The sequence below is a fragment of the Ceratotherium simum genome, chromosome 27 (genome assembly GCF_057802395.1).
Source record: "Ceratotherium simum simum isolate JZ-2026a chromosome 27, ASM5780239v1, whole genome shotgun sequence".
In the NCBI taxonomy this organism is placed as follows: domain Eukaryota; kingdom Metazoa; phylum Chordata; class Mammalia; order Perissodactyla; family Rhinocerotidae; genus Ceratotherium; species Ceratotherium simum.
Window position 1 is genome coordinate 11,856,462 of NC_141926.1, and position 17,372 is coordinate 11,873,833.

Below are 17,372 nucleotides of genomic sequence, written 5' to 3' on the forward strand. Positions count from 1 at the left end.
GTGAACTACCAATTACCAAAGAGGAAGGGGACAAGATGAGTAGGAGAAATTTAAAAGAAAAACAAAACCTAACAATCCAGGAGAAACAAGGAAAGTACGAAATAGGAATAGTAAAAGAAGAGATAAGATGAAAAAATAAAACCAAAGATATCAGACATCTCAATGAATGTGACTAGATTAAATGACTCCATTGAACGACAAATATTCTGAAATAGAGTTTTAAAGCACTATTTGTTATATGCTATTTGTGAGAGGCAGCCAAACGAAATTATGAAGAAAGTTGGAAAAGAAAGGGATGGGAAAATATATCGAGTAAAGGTAAACAAAATGAGAGTGGGGGCAATCTGAAGAGCAGATGAAGTGGGAGCTGGACTAATAGCTTTAAATGGGACAAAAAGGAATATTCTAGAAGGATAATAGGTAAAACTCCAAAGAGAAAATGAGTCATGAGCCATTCTATATTCCTTAATGACATGGTTTCTAAATATATAGGGCAAAACTTTTCAAAAATAAAAGAAATGGATATATCCATAGTCATCATAGGATGCTTTGAAATTGACAGATCAAGATGTCAAACAAGAAGTGAAGATCTGGAGAAAATGAGTAACAGAACAGCCGAATGTCACAGATCTGTGCACACCTTTAGACTAAACTTAGAAAACAAATTCTCTTCCAACACTCATAAATGATTTTACAATTGACCATGATTAGCATCTTAGGTCAGGCTGCTATAACAGAATACATACACTGGGCAGCTTAAACAATAAACATTTATTTCTCATAGTTCTGGAGGCTGAAGTCCAAGATCAGAGTGCCAGAATGGTCCCGTTCTTGGTGAGGGCCCTCATCCTGGCTTACAGATGGCCATCTTCTCCTTGTATCCTTACCTGGCAGAGAAAAGAGAAAGGAAGCAAGCTCTCGTGTCTCTTCGTATAAGGACACTAATCCTAGTCATGAGGGCTCTACTCTAATCACCTCCCACAGGCCCCACCCCCTAATGCCATCACACTGCGCACTGGGGATTAGGGCTTCAACATATGAATTTTAGGGGGACACAAACATTCAGTCCATAACAGTCAGGCCACAAAGGAAACCGTAAATATAGAGACATTCTGGTTAATGTGGAAGACTGGATGATGAGAAAGGATGTCCTGTTCTGAATGAATGGAAATGTTGAGTAACACACAACAACAGAATTTTGTTACATAGCTGAGCTCAAAACCAAACAGAGAGAGAGAGACCAGAAAAAAAGGGGTGACACAAAACAGTGAGCAGAGGCTAAAATATCAGTAACAGTCCAAGGCCTTGCAGAGTCGAACAATGGTCTGAACATCTGGGTTGGGACTGGGGGTCTGTACTGACAAGGAGTCAGGCTGCTGGGCCAGGAGAGGCTGGGAGCGAGAAGGAGCCACTGGCTAAAACAGGAGTTACCAAGAGCGACTTGTCTCCTGAAACTGCACTAGAAGAACTCTACCTGTGGACCCAGGAAGCTTGAAACAGCCCCAGACCATGCCACAGAGGGGAAAAGAATCACCCATGAGTCATTGAATGAATTAATTAATTAATATATTATAAAGTTTCCTCCTGTTCATGAATTCAGAACTGCCCCCACATTCATTATTGGGATCCTACTGCAAAACTACTTCCCGGTGCCTGAATCTTTTACCTAATTACCAACTAGACCTGTGCCAGCGAGGACTATAGAGAAGTGCATGAGTCTGTGCACCCTGCTCCTTCACGCGGAGAAATATTTATCGGAAAACACAAAACCACACTGCAGCTGGTTCTTTTCACCATTACCCCCACCTGCTGAAGTCAAGCGCGTCCTGCCAGAGATGGCACACTTCTGAAAACGCCACCATATGGCGTTGCACATTTCAGGAACTGTAAGAAGGCCAGGCTTTGGAGACAGAAGAGCTGAGGGACTTTGGAGAGTATTGATTGCACTTCTTTGAACCTCAGTTTCCTTGTCTGAAAATGAGAATGATAACTATTTTTGAAGGTTATCATGAGAATCAAATGTAGAACAGTAACTATAATAAACAAATGAGTATTAATTATCATTATTATTAGGTGTTTAGATATAAACAGCTTCCTTGATTTGAAGTAAAAAAATGTCCCCAATGATTTATTTTTATTTTTGGTTCAAATATTTTGCCAGAATTCTTTTTTACTGCCAAATAATATTCTATTGTATGGATATATCACATTATTTATTCTACCCACCAGTTGATGGACATTTGGGTTGTTTCTACTTTTTGGCTATTATGAATAACTGGCTAATAATAATAACTGCTATGAACATTTGTGTGCAAGTTTTTGTGTGGACATATGTTTTCCAGTTCTCCTGGGTAGATACCTAGGAGTGGATTGCTGGGTTATATGGTAACTCTATGGCTAACTTTTTGAGGAACTGCCAGACTGTTTTCCAATGCAGCCAGACCATTTTACATTCCCACCAGCAGTATATGAGGGTTCTGATTTCTCCACATCAGTAAAATGCTCTTTAAAGCAACTGATGAGGAACTGAACTACAGAAAAATGGGATGTTCAGCATCCCTACCTCTTCCCTGGAGAGTATCACAAGTTGGTAAAGCTCTGCTTCAGTTTTATTTGTACAAATTGACATAGAAGCAATAGGGCTTGATCAAAGTTTTTCTCCTAAATTGTGGGGATTTCAGGCATGGCAAGCATCCTCCCTTGTGATTCCATTTTCTCTCCTAGAAATGAAGACAGATGCAGAAGCATCTCATTAGAGTACCTACTTAGTCCGACACAGTAGAAAACATGGTAAGACAACAGTAGAAAACGTGGTCCGAAACAGTAAGAAATGTGGATTCAAACCTGAGAATTTAGAACATGTAAAAAAGTTTCCCATGAAATACAACCAGATCTTCTGCAAGCTTGCTTGAGTCATTAAGGAACCTCCTTGGTTCCAAAAAGAGAGGTTTTCCTTGTCCTCTTTCCAGACCTAAGAAAGCAAAGACCAGGGTGATGGAGAAGTAGCCTGGGGAGCTAAGGTGAGTGTAACCAAAGGCTGAACCAAAATACCTAGAGTTAAGCAGGGTTTTCAATTGGTTTGAACAGAAAGACAAAGAGCAAAATGAATAGCATGCTCAAACATCTCTTCAGAAGCCCAAACCATCGTGCTCTGCAGCATATTGCATCCTTGGAGAGAATCATCAACAATGGGCAAAATGGACTTTGGATGTAATGCATGGGGTTGGCCATAACTTCAAATCTTATGTTCACTTATATTGAATCAAAAGGGTTCATACAGAGAGTTCTTTCCAGTGTAAAATGTAATTCTGTTGGTCACAGGCAAAAAACCACCATAGTACAGAACAACTAATAGGATGCTACATCTTTTTTTCCACAATCAACTACAGGAGGAAAAAAAAACACAACGGAGTATTCTTTTATGCTTCCGCTATGAAATCCAAAACACAAGGCGGTAGGTAGAGTAATAAAATGAAATATGCCATAACGGAAAAAAACAATTCCACTATAAATAAGCTTTATTACTCCATCAGAGAAAGAAAACAGGGTGCTGGATAGTGTGTGCCTCTTCCCTTTCAAAACCAAACCATACTCAAAAGCAAACAGGTTCAAAAACACAACAGAGATAAAACTGGAATTTGCAGCTGTGGTGGAGACATCCACGGAGTGAAAGAGCCCCCACACAGTGAGTGCACAGAAGTGTGGTGTCTTGTTTTATTCGAGTGATGCCTATGAGGGGCTGAGACCCCTCAAGTGGAGGCCCCAAACACTCCGAGGTTGGGACCAGAAGCCAGGGGCCTGCAGTGTGATGTGGCACCTGAGCCTTGGACAGGAGCAAAATTAGCAGCCCCAGGGGGGGAGGTAGGGAGTAGAGTTGAATAATTTGCAGATTGCCATCCAAGAGTGAAATCTACCCTGCAGGTCCAAAGACTTCTGGTGCTGTGCGTTGCTTTCTATTGCTTGAAAGGTGGGAAGGCTGTGCCGCCTCAGCTTTCCCCCTCTGTGGACTCCTGTGAGATGGAAGAGGCTGTTTTCTGGGAAAGGCCTAGAATGAGATGTCAAAACCATATAGGTTGGCATCTGAGGTTTACCTGTGTCTGTGCCTTGGGGCAGGGCAAGCAGTGACCTTACTCAGACACTCAGCTAGTTGTGTCACCCAAGTAATTGTTATCATGGTTGGACCACTCATGGCCAACATCCTCCATTGTGCCTCTCATCCTGTGAACTGTGGGCATGGTCTAAAATGTTGGCTCCTCTGCTCACAGGCACCCCCAGGTAGGTGGTCCTGTTGCCACTGCCAGGGTTTGTCACCATCAGGGAGGGGGTTCAACATCCACACAGACGGCTCCTTCAGCTCCCGGCCACTCTCTGCCTTAACTCCTCTACCCCAATGAGCTTCCGCCTCCACTTCAGCCACCTTCTCCCACAATCGAGCCAGCACCTTGACTTCCCCTGAATCCCTCCACCTCTGAAATCTTATTCTCCAGTGTGACATTTGCATCCATCAGGGTCTCATTTCAGAATCCTAATCATTCTTTCACTCAGAATTCCCTCCTTTCCGTTCTGGCAGTACTGGCTTCACCCACACCCAATCCTGTAGACCTTGCACTCAGCTAGCTGTTAAGGTTGGAGAAAACCCAATTACCTCTTGCTTACCAAGGGGTTGGCTAATCATGGATTACATGAGAACTGACGAATCCCTCTCCTTCAAAGAAAGGCCATATAAACATCTACACAGATGAGAACCAATGTCATGCTCTTAAAGCTACTGTCCTAATGTTACTTCTCCTCCTTCCTGTCAAAAATTTATTTAACTCATTAATGAGCAAACCAGTACGATAGGAAAGATGGTTCAAAAAGCATTTGCAGAATTTACTGGCATTTAAAAACAAAACAGAATGTTAGAATGACTGCTAGGTTAGATACAAAACTGGTTAATGCCTTACACGAGAATAAAACCACAACTTTGTGGTTGTCTTTTCTAAGAGACAGAAATTGACAAGTTAACATGTATCTTTACTGTGGCTTATCAACTAGTAAATAGTAAAGTCAAACACAGGTATATTTTCCTTAAGAATTAAACAATCTTTGGGTAAGCCTGTCAAGCCATGCCTCAGTATGACATTAAGAGGATATTCCCCTTTGTCTTATTTCTAAGTTTTGGATAATTTTTCTTAACAATCCCTAAAGAGAGAAAATTCTAAATTAGTTACCTCAAAATCTCCACACATCTTCTGGAACTTAAGAAAAGAAAAAAAAAACCCTAACTAAGCGCATCACTCATCCTCCATTGGGCTCTTGATGACCAAAGAATGATTGTCACCGGGTAGAATCTCAGACAGCACGACTCAGCAGTAGGAATGGTAATTTGGCAGCCCTCCCACCACACAGATGGCCACCAGCTCTCCCAAGACCAGTCCTGGCCAAGAATACAAACACTTTGAGTTCCAGGATAAGTCATTCAGGAATGGATTCGGTGAGTTTATACCTTCATCGAGACATCATAGGATTGGAACTTCAAGGAACCTTCTGGAACGTCTCCCTGGATCTTCTAGGACAGATGATGTTTCCTATACTCCGTCCTCCCAGGACTGAGGGAGACCACTGTCAGCCCTTGCCAGGCTCTCATCAGCCTCCCTGGCAAGGATCTCTTCTCCAAGCTCTCTCTTAATCAATTTAAGGCCATTTCTTCTTCTTCCATCCTCTGTGAAAACGGTTCACAATTGATCAGTGTCTTCATCTAAGACCTCTTTACTCTTTACTTAAGCCATACTTTCTTTTAGGTTAAATAATCCAAACAGTTATCATCTTCATAATTCTATTTTTAGTTGTGCTTCCCTGAGCCTTCCTGGTCTCTCCTAAGACCAGGAAAGCATAATAAAGCCCCCAGGGACGACGACTTCACAAACCAGGTCTACTGTCTTCCACACCGTATGAGCTTTCTCTAAACAAAAGCCTGGCCTCGCTCACACATGTGCTGTGATGACCCGTTAGGGTGCTTCTCGTGTTGTGTTGCTTGCTCAGTCTTTCTTCACGGTTGTTGGAAATATTTCTACTATATTCTTCAGCACACTGTCATTGTTTGAAAAAGTTAGCAATTATAGTTAACAAGAAGAATAAAATTAAAAATACCCATCATCACACTTCTCAGAGACAACTTCTGTTCATATGTTGGTGCTTAACATTTCAGGGTTTTTTCCTGATAATTTTTTTTTAAAGAAGAGATCAGACTGTATTGTACTGCTCTTAAGCTATTTTTTTCATCCAATAACAACCTGGGTCCCACACTCTCTCCCTGCTCAGTCTCACCCTTCCCCGGCTGTTGGCTCACAGCATTAGACTGTCACAATCGCTACAACCCAATTCAACACAAAAGCAGCTCCCAGTCTCAGAAGTCCCAGCAACAGCTCAGATCAGTTTAGGGGTCAAAATAAAATGAATCTACCGACACTGATTTATTCAACCTGAGAGAAACCAGCCCAGTAGGTGGGAGAAAACACACTGGCAAGCACTCAAGAGGTGCCTTCCAGACAGGAAGGCTGGGCTGAGATGTTTATTCAGACCAGAACCTCTCCTTTGTTCTGTCTTCTGAGTCCACCCAGGTCTACACCAGGGACTTTCTCCAGGGCATTCTGGGCCCCACAGTGGGTTTACCAGGCTGCTACGTCAGGGTCCTAACACAAGCACCTGTGTTTCATTGTAGTGTCATCCTAGACTTGGTTGCTTAATGCCTAGTCCTTCCTTGCAGATCACCCTCATGCAGGTTGGTTTTCTTCCAAACTGGCACCAACCTAATGATGCTTCTGTGCTCAAAATTATGCCAAGATCCAGTCACTGATATTCTAGTACATCTTATGGACTCCTGTTGATATTATACTGATCCTTCTATATTTTTTACTATCTATGTAAAGCTGGTTCTCTTTTTTTGATGCAAATCTGTTTTATTTTTATATTAAATTTATGTATCTAAAATACCATCAGGCATTGTTTAAATTTTATTTTACTCCCAATGATATGTCATAAATATTTTCTCATGCTATTATATGTTGATTTCTAATGGTGGCATTGTAAATCTACACGCAATTTATTTCAGTAGTCTCCTACTGTAGAGAATTTAGGTGATTTTCAACTTTTTTGTTTTATTTTATTTTTTAATTTTTTGGGGGAGGAAGATCAGCCCTGAGCTAACATCTGTCGCCAAACCTCCTCTTTTTGCTGAGGAAGACTGGCCCTGAGCTAACATCCATGCCCATCTTCCTCCACTTTATATGGGATGCCGCCACGGCATGGCTTGACAAGCCGTGCGTCAGTGCGCGCCCAGGATCTGAACCCGGGCTGCCGCAGCGGAGCGCACACACTTAACCGCTACACCACCTGGCCGGCCCCAACTTTTTGATTTTATTAAAGAACAATTGGTGAACATCTTGGTACCTTAACTCTGTGTGCCATCATGATTTAAGGTAAATGCCCAAGAGTGGAATTGCTGGGACACAGGGCATGCATTTTTTATGGCTTTGCTACCCACAGCCAACTCACCCTTGTTAGTTTGTGATCTTACATCTATAGGTGTTTTGCTGTACTTTTTCTTACTAATCTTTATCCAGTTTTTGACCAATCCATTCTCCACCTAGGACGTATGGAAGACAGAAATGCTGGAGCCAGCTGACTGAGAAGGAGAGGTTTCACAGCCCAGGACACTTTCAAATTAGATCTGTCATTTTCTCTTGGAAAATTCCTCTTCATTCATCCAACTGCAATGTGTCAGCACCATTCTAGGCTGAGGATGCATCAATGAACCAGCCAGATAAAATTCATACCCCAATGGAGCTTACATTCCACCAGGGGGGAGACATACAATATAGATAGAAGTAAATAAAACTTATATTAGATGGCAAAATAAGTGCAGTGGTGAAAAATACAGCAGGGTAAGGACGTGGGGAAAGCAGAAGTGTGGGCTGCAGTTCTAAGCAGGTCAGGAGAGGGCCCACTGGGAAGGTGATACTTGACCAAGCCCAGAAGGAGAGGTGGTGCCGTGCCCCCATTAAGATCGTGCACTCTGGGGCCAGACTCTGCATCTGATCCACTGACTAGCTGTGCAGCCTTGAGCTAGTTGCTTAACTCCTCTGTACCTGGGTTTCCTCCACTGTAAAATGAGGAATGTCAGTCCGCATGGCATAGGGTTGTTAAGAGAACTAAATGAATGAAGTAAGTTAATGCTCATAAATTACTTAGAACTGGGCCTGGTGTGTAATAAATGTTATGTGTGTGTCTATTAAATACAAAGACTCAAGGAAGTGTTTAGGCAGAGAGTGCTGCTGGAACAAAAGGCGTGGGAGCCAGGGTAACTAAAGCAGAGTGGGGGGAAAGAGCTGCAGTGGGAGATAAGGTGGGAGGTAACGTGGTAACCAGACGAATCAGGTCTTTTAGGCCATTAGAAGGACTGTAGCCTTTCCTCCGGGTGAAATCGGAGCCTTCGGAGGCTTTTAGCAGAGAACTAATGTGCTCAAGCTGCTGGGTTGAGGTCAGACCAGAGGCTGCCAAGAGCAGAAGCAGGGAGCCCCACGAGGAGGCGGAGCGGGTTGAATAGTGTTTTCCAAAATGCATGTCCACCTGGAACCTCAGAATGTGACCTTATTTGGAAATAGCATCTTTGCAGATGTAACCAGTTAAGGATCTGGAGATGAAATCATCCTGGACTTATGGTGGACTCTAAACCAATATCCTAAGAAGAGGAGAAGAGACACAGACACACACAGGGAAGGCCATGTGAAGAGACAGGCAGAATTGGGGTGTTGCTGCCACGAGCCAACGAAGATCTGGAGCTGGAAGCTGGAAGAGGCAAGGAAGGATCCTCCTCTAGAGCCTTCAGACGGGGCGCACCCCTGCTGACAGCTTGATTTCATACTTCCAGCCTCCAGAACTATGAGAAAATAAATTTCTGTTCTGTAAGTCACCCAGTTTGTGGTACTTTGTTACAGCAATCCCCAGAAACTAATATAGGAGGGTCTTGTTGTGGTCCAGGTTTGGACCCTGATGGTGGCACCGATGAGAGGTGATGAGAAGTGGTTAGATTCAGATATATTCTAAAGGTGAAAAAACAGGATTTGCCGAGGAGACTGGATGGGGGATGTGAAGGAAAGTGAGGAGTCCAGGGTGATTCCAAGACTTTTGACTTAAGCCAGCGGAAGGTGGGGAAAACTCGCTTGACAGTGGGCTTGGGAGGGAAGCAGGAGCTCAGTTTTGGATACGCAAAGACTGAGATGTCTGTTAGGCTTTCAAGGGAAGATGTGGTGAGACCACTGGAGAGTCCCACGTGGAGCCCAGGAGAGACATCCATGCTGGAGACAAAAATTGGGGAGTTTTAAGGTCTATGTATATATATATTTGTATACACATTTAAAACCAGAAGAGTGGATGAGATCACCCAGAGAGTGAGAGCAGAGAAGAGGTCAAGGGCTGAGCCTGGAACACTCCAACACTGAGAGTCAGGGACATGTAGAGGAACCAGCAAAGAAGCCCATGGAGGAGTCCAGAGTCAGGAAGAGCAGAGTCTGTGATGCCCTAGAAACCGAGCAAAGAAGGCATTTCAAGGGGGAGGGTGTGAGCACCTGTGTTAGCTGCTGAGGAGAGAGTGAACTGAGGGCTGAGAGGAGCAGGGGCTTTAGAGACCTTGACACGAGTGGGGTGGGGGCAAAAGCCTGACATGAGCGAGTTCAAGGGGGAGGAGGAATGCATTTCCATACAAAATGCACTTCTTTTTGTTTCTTCTGCCTTTATTTTCATTAAAGAGACTGAGAAGAGAAAAAAGGACAAGCATAGATAACTCTTCAGAAGTTTTTTTCAGAGAGAATTCACAGCATGTTTTTGCTGATGGGAATGAGCAGAGACAGGGGAAATTTGATGGTACAGGAGAAAGGGGGGAAATCTGCTGCCCCAGCATGTGCGAGGGGATAGAACCCCGGGCACAGGGGAGATGGGAGCTCTCTGTAGCATCTCGGGCAGGCCATCCAGGAGGGGAGTTGGAGGATGCAGTTACACATGCGAGGAGGGCAGCAGGTGTGGTTTGAGCATTTGTGGAATTTTTCTTCTGATTGCCTAAATTTTTTCAGTAAAATAGGGAGCAAGGTCATCAGCTGAGAGTGAAATGGGAGAAAAAGGTACTAGAAGATTGAAGAGAAGGGAAGGAAGGAAATATTTACCTGGGAAGGTTGGGAGTCAATGGACTAGGGAGGTACTGCTGTGCCAGGCAGCACCAAAGGCCCACGTGCCGTGAGTGGTCGTGAACTTACAGAGATCAGTCAGCGGAGATGTGTCTTTCTCCAGCCACATTCAACCGCACAGGTGCAGGCACGGAATGGGCGAAGCATTTGAATGTAATAAGTGAGAGAGGATCTAGAGAGATGAGTGATTGTAGCAATGAGATTTAAACTGGGTTAGGGAGGGAAGCGATGCATGAGGGAGGTACGACACACAGAAAAGATGGTAGGATTGGTAGGTCCCAGTGGGACTGAGAGAATGGACTGTTGGAGCTGGGGTACAAGAGGGAGGGAGCTGGAAAGATAGGAGCGGAATGCTTGAAATTGAGATATTGGATGATACAGCTATTGGTAATGACAAGGTCTAAGGTATAACCCTGGAGCAGGTGACTAAGGGAAGATAATGGCAATTCATTGGAGGAGAGGCCACGGTATTGGAAAGGATCATCTAAGTGGATACTGAAATCACCCAGAATCATATGAGATTGCGTTGAAAGAGTAGCAGTGAGCCAGGAGCTGAAGTCTTCAGGGAATGTGGTCTGGGGTCCTTAGATGACCAGCTGTACCCAATGGTTTAGCCTGATAGTATGAGATTCAAGTCTAGAGGAGTTAGAAAGACCGGAGGGGCAATGGTCTGGACGGGGCAGAGGATACCTGCCCTGCCTCTAGGCCTAATGGGAAAAGTCATGGAGAGAAAAGAGCCACCACTGAGAGGGCTCCAAGGGAAGCAGGGGCTCCAGGGGCAATTCCAGAGGCAACAAGAGGAAGGAAATGTTTTAGAAGAGGTTGAGGAAATCAGAGATTTGGCTGATGATCGTGAGTTCCAGGGGCACAGAGAACAAGTCTCGGGATTGGAGAGGGAGACGAGTCAAAAGATGGAATATCCTGAGCTAAATGGGGATTTGGTTGCTGAGAGTGAGGGATGATCTGGAAATCCTGGCCTTCTCATGGTGCCTCTCATAAACAAGAATAAAGGGCCTCGTACTATTAGTCCCAAAGTTCTCAAGGCAGATAGCAGAGCCAGGCTGTGTGTGGGGGGGGCGGGGGGGAGGTGTCGAGTAGGGGGAGGCAAAAGTGAAAGGGGGTGTTGCCAGAAGCATGTACAATCTGGGGCCCCCTCTTCACTCCTGCCAGTGGCAGGGTGAGGCCAGGGTGGTGGTCTCAGTCCCTCTTGAACCGCACTTGTATAGTAAGCATTGCCTTTCTGTTTTCTTAGTTAGAAAAATGACAATCAATCAAGGAAGAAACTAGCAAAATACATAAAAAGGCAACAGGGGAAAAAACCAGAATGACCATTACCACGAAAATAAGCTCACATTTATTAACAAGAAAACGTAAGTTTAAAAAAGAGATATCTCTTTGACACTCATTAGACTGACAAATTTTTTTTTGTAACGAAATAAAGCATGACAATACCATGTATTGGGAGATGTTTGAAAACAGGAACTCTCAAATCGTGCGGCTGGGTATGTAAATTGGTACAATGATTCTGGAGAGAAATTTGTCAAGAACTAGTAAAGACCAAAATGAAAATACCTGATGAGCCAGCAGGTCAATGTCTCGTGAAAAACTCACACATATGCCCCAGGAGATATCTGCCAGGAAGTTCATTGCAGGGTTGCTTGCAACACTGTAAACTGGGACATGCCCAGTAAGACGCAAGTGGACAAAGTGATGTATCACACATGGTACCCTATAGGGCAGTGGAGATCAATAAACTAGATCTACAAGAGAGATCTCAAAATGATAGTGTTGAATGAAAAAAAACACGTGGCTGAAGCCTCCATACCATGAATCTCTTTAGTTCATTAAAAATCCACAAAGCAGTATTATAAATTATACATGCATATATACATAGTGAAACATAGAACATGGATATAAATGATACACACTGACTTCAGAATGATGGCCACCTCTTGGGAAGGAAGGAATAGGATAAGAAGAGGTATAAAAAAGAACTTCAACTATATCTAACATTTTATTTCTTTAAAAGATCTGAAGGAAATACAGCAAAAACGCAATTATCTGTTACATCTGAGTGGTGAGTACCTCAAGTTTGTTATAGTATCTTCGGTATGTTTAGGTATGTTTGAATTTTTTAAAAAGTAGAATGTTTTTAGTTTACCAATCCATGTGCAAGTTTTAGGAAAGAAAGCAGAGTACAAACAGTGCTGTGAGGTGAGGACGATCATTGCTATAGCTTCACGTTTCTCCAGAACAGAGATTTAACTCAAAACCACTGCGTCTTGGGGCCGGCCCCGTGGCTTAGCGGTTAAGTGCGTGCACTCTGCTGCTGGCGGCCCAGGTTCGGATCCCGGGCGCGCACTGACGCACCGCTTCTCCGGCCATGCTGAGGCCGCGTCCCACATACAGCAACTAGAAGGATGTGCAACTACGACATAACAGCTATCTACTGGGGCTTTGGGGGACAAAAAGGAGGAGGATTGGCAATAGATGTTAGCTCAGAGCCAGTCTCCCTCAGCAAAAAGAGGAGGATTAGCATGGATGTTAGCTCAGGGCTGATCTTCCTCACAAAAAAAAACACAAAAATAACCCACTGCGTCTTGATTAGGAAGAACAAGTGAGCACGCGCAAACAGAGGTTTCTTTAACATTTTGCTTAACCACATTAAGTAACTTATTCCACATTATTATATTTAGCTCTAGTAAGAGGAACATGGAAGAGGAACAAGCTTTCAAAACATTGATCGTAACTGCTAACTTTATAAAATCAGCACCTTTAAAATTCCTTGTGATTTTGCTTTGTGAAGAAGTTTTTGCTGTTGTTTTAAAGGTAATTAAGATGTATTTGATTTGGAGAGTGTTACGAAAACCCTTGAGATACCATGGAGCCATGAGAGGCGGGCTGCTATACTGCTTATCTCGTTATCCCCCTCCATGGCCTTAACTAAACCCCACCGAATCTGCCCTCTCTAAGGCTGGGAGATCAATGGAGCACTGTGTCTAAGTTCTTCTCTTACAGTCTGGCTCCTTCCGGCCACATCACCAAACCCTTCTGTTGAGGTACTGTCTAAGCGTTCCTTTCAAAGAGAAGGGCACTGGCTCGTGTAGACGTACAGCTCCCTAGTGGACAGGAGCTGGAGAGGAGAGAGCAAGTAAGTGTGGATGAGAAGGGGAGGCAGGATGGTGGAAGACAAACCAGACAAGCAGAATAAGAACAACAATGGGAATAAAAATCTCCTTTATTGCAGATAAGTTAGAAAATTAGAGAAAGATGTCAAAGGCGTCCTTAGCAGGAAACAAAAAAGCACAAACCCAGAGTCGAATCGAGTTGATTCTAGCGATAGTTACGTCCTATACAGTTACCATGAACACTGAATTAGAGCATACTAAACCACTGGTCCTTGAGGAAATACAGGGTTAAGTTCCTGCAAGCTTCTGATCATAATATTTATGTCAACCCATCAATACATAATCTTGCTTTATGTGTGTTTCTTTTTAAAAACACCTTATTTGACATATATTGCTGCTTCATTAACATTGAACAAGGCCAACAGCGCTATAACTCACACCTGAACAAAGCTAATCTAATACATGTATCTCCTGTGTAAGGCACATTACAGCCTTCTCAGGCTTAGGGACACCAGACACAATTTCAGCATGACACTTGGGGGCCATTTTAAACCATAAAAAAAAAGGCATGAATGCAAAAAACATGACACTAAATACTCCGTGAAAAAGACACTTGTTTGCAGTATGAGAGCTGAAACAAGGCCGAGTGTCGCCTTGTCCAACCTTGGCTGGGAACGGACTCATCAGGAGACTCAAGTTTTTGCCACTACATCCATGAATGACCTCGAAAACACTGAGAGTGTTGATCTGAGGGTTACAAATAAATTTTTGCAAGTAGGCAAATTAGCAAATACACAATCTTTGAATAGTGAGAATTGAATGTACCAGTTAACAGAGTTTGACATCTCTGTCAAAAAAGCAGTATCTAGTCTTCCACAGAGGTGCTTATGTTTTGGGATTCATTTGGACAAAAGGTGCTACATACACGGCACATCATTTAGCTCAACACGAGCTTTACGGAAACAATGGAGTCTCCCACTTATTTGGAGTGGCGAGGTCAAGAGTCCATTCTGCATAATCCCTACTTCTGGCCTTGTCCACTGAACAATGCATCCTTCTCTTTTCCGCTCACGATGGAATCATCTCGGGGTAAATCTTCCCTGGGACATGGGATGAAATCGCATTTCCTTCCCCAGAAGACGGACAGCTTAGCGCCGGTGTTCTGGGGAAAAGGGTTCAGCTGCAATACCCAGACCCCAATTCTGCTCCCTTGCAGCAACTCAAGGGTCTTGGGCACTTTGGAGACGTGGTCTGGTTTCAAGAGTCTGATTTTTGCTAATTTCCCCATTGGGCTGGGGGGAGCTGGGAGTGTGCAGGGTTATCTAGGTATTGCTGCTGTTACTATAAACATAGGGGATAACTTTGGGGGTTGTGGTGCACCACCTCCAAAACCAGACTTTGTCACCACCCAGGGACTTCTCAGTCTCCACACTGTTTTCCTCCTGTGGACTAACAGTGCCTCGTGCCTGTGTTTGGTTCTAAGTCCATGTCCTATAAAGCTATGTTCTCAGAAAACAAAAAGAATGCTGGAAATGCGAGCCCAGCAAACGACTGTGTTGGCCTCTGGGGCTCCTTTTGCTGTTTCCTTGTGATCAAGCAGAGCGCCTTTTCTCCTTAACGTAATAGTCAGCCCCACAGAACCTACTGGCAGGCTATGAAAACCACAGCCATGCTTATCAGAAGATGAAAAGAAGTGTGGAAAGACTACGCCTCTGAGAAATTCTTTCAACCCTTCTCCATTGCCCTTCCTCGCAAACTACCAGCTTCCCAAATCACTGATGGAATAACCCTTCAGCAAACCGGGCAGTGGGACTCCGTCCAGGGCCTTATGACTTGGAAGGTCCTTTGAGACCAGCTGGTTCACTGGCCGCATTTTCCATATGAAGACACTGAGGCCTGAGGCTGGGGGAAGATAAGAAACTGTCCAAGATCATGTGGCTGGCGGGTGGCAAAGCGGGGCCACTGAGGAGGTCTCTGACCCGAACTTCTATGCTCATTCCACTACCACATTTTTTTCCACGTGACCAAGAATCCCACAAACTGCCCTGGAAACTTCCCACCATCAACACCATACTTGCCTGTTCCCAGGTGCAGAAGACAGGGCAGGGATTGGCAAACGGCATTTCAGGTCGATTCCACGTTCAGTCATCTCTCGCTGAGCCCTCCTGACACAAATGACAACAGCCCAGACCACAACGATGAGAGAATGATGTACGCTTTTCTGATGCTCCCCTACACAGCATTTCAGAGCACACCCAGTGCAGTTAAGGGTCCCTGGGCAAGCATTTACACCGTCCAGTCCACTCTGTCTTTCTGCAGGTGAACTTCTGAAAACCTTGCCTCAGCTCTCTTTGTACCTCTCCATGATCAATCTGTAAAATCATTTCTTCCTCACAAATATGTGAGCAGCATGGGGGGGTTGGTCAATTAGGAGGCACATTTGATAGCAAGTTAATATGCAGAGTACTCACTCTCGGCTCTTCGAAATGATCCCTTCAGTTCAAGAAACCCTTAGCAGCCATGAAATATGTCCTCTTCAGTAGACAGTGACTTGGACCCTGGATCCCCAATCTCTCCTGCACTCCAAGACCTTCCCCACCATCACAGCGTATTTACCCACTCCCAGGCGTTCCCGTAACCCACCATGCAGTTTTGCCACCTCCCATCTCCCATCATCCACACTCCACACTGGCTGTTCTCATGCCAGCTTCAATGCCATCTCTGCTGGAAAATTCCCCCTGCCCTCATTCCAAGTACTAATGAATCCAGTTTCCCGTTTCCATAGCGCTTGGTTTGAATCTCAATTATTATTTGTATTATGGCCTGTTTTCAGATAGCTGACTATTTCTACCTCCCCTATCTCTGAGAGCCATGAGATCAGGCACACTGCCCATTCAACTGTGTCCTGCTCAGGGCAGGACACGCCATGTGTGTGCTCTATAAATACACCCCAGGAGTAGTGTGGAGAGAAAAAAAGCTCTGTGGGAAATTATGGAGCAGGGAGAAACATGCAAAAAGCAGGCCTGGTCTCCAGGGTACACTCACGGTTTTTTCTGTTGTTCTCAGGAGAAGACCTGAAATTAAAAACAGTCCCAGGGAGCCCCAGATCCACTCCCTCTCCTCCTATAGCAATGAAGCCTGGGGCTCTGGTCTAGGTGTGGGGTAGGAAGGGTCCAGGGAGTAGGTGGCTCAGAGTCGGCCCCCCAGAGCATGGCCTGGGCTGCCTGCCTCCAGAGGGGTGCAGTGGGCCACAGGTGGACTTCTGAATCACCACTCCCAACTCCTCCCTTTGTAGCCTTGGACAAGTCACTTATTTTCTCTGAGCTCTGGGTGCCTCATCCGTAAAATGGGTGTAACACTTGCCTCATGGAGTTTTGAGGAGGGTAGAGGAAGAAGGTGCATATTGAGTTCTTGCTAAAAGCACCCTCAGGTGTGTTGGGGTAGACAAATACTCGTCCAGATCAACTAGAAGTATGGAAACACAACTCATGCTTTCAATACTCCTCTAGCCCTTTCATCAAATATTTCATCTCCATCAACGTAAACTTGGTCTTTCAGCAAAAACCTAAAAGGCTTACCTGGGATTAATGGCCCTTCCTTGTTGACAGTCCATGGTACAGGACTTGATTGTCTCCGAATCAGACGCTTGCTCAATGCCTCCAGGAAGCAGCTTCCGAGGCACATCTGAGAGACTACCTTCTTGGGCCCAGAGCCTCCATCTCACTCTCCACCTCCCTGAGCCCACCTCATGCAAAAAACTAAGTACTTCTGGAAGCTAGATCCTGTTGTCCAAAGTGGACCACAAACAGTCAAGGCAACAATCTGAGGAAGAGGCCTCTTTGTGAAGACATGAGCCCAAAAGGAGCGCTCGGGAGTGGTTGCTTCACCTTCAGACCCGGCCTCTTGGGCTTCTGCGGCTCATTTCCCTTCAGCAGACTCCTATCCCTTGGTGTTTATTCCTCGGAGATCTCCACTCTCCCAGATCTGGCCCCTTGATTCCTGGTCACATCTCCTCTCTACCCCT

At 44.6% G+C, this 17,372-nt stretch overlaps 1 long non-coding RNA gene across 1 annotated transcript; it reads right to left on the minus strand.

Annotated features, from left to right (window-relative positions):
- Positions 1–783: 783 nt before the first annotated feature.
- On the minus strand, positions 784–2,721 carry LOC147913406 (uncharacterized). Its single transcript, XR_015548666.1, has 3 exons — positions 2,564–2,721; positions 1,807–1,971; positions 784–887 (listed from the first exon to the last, which is right to left on the minus strand). It is a non-coding gene; the product is annotated as an uncharacterized LOC147913406 (long non-coding RNA).
- Positions 2,722–17,372: the final 14,651 nt, after the last annotated feature.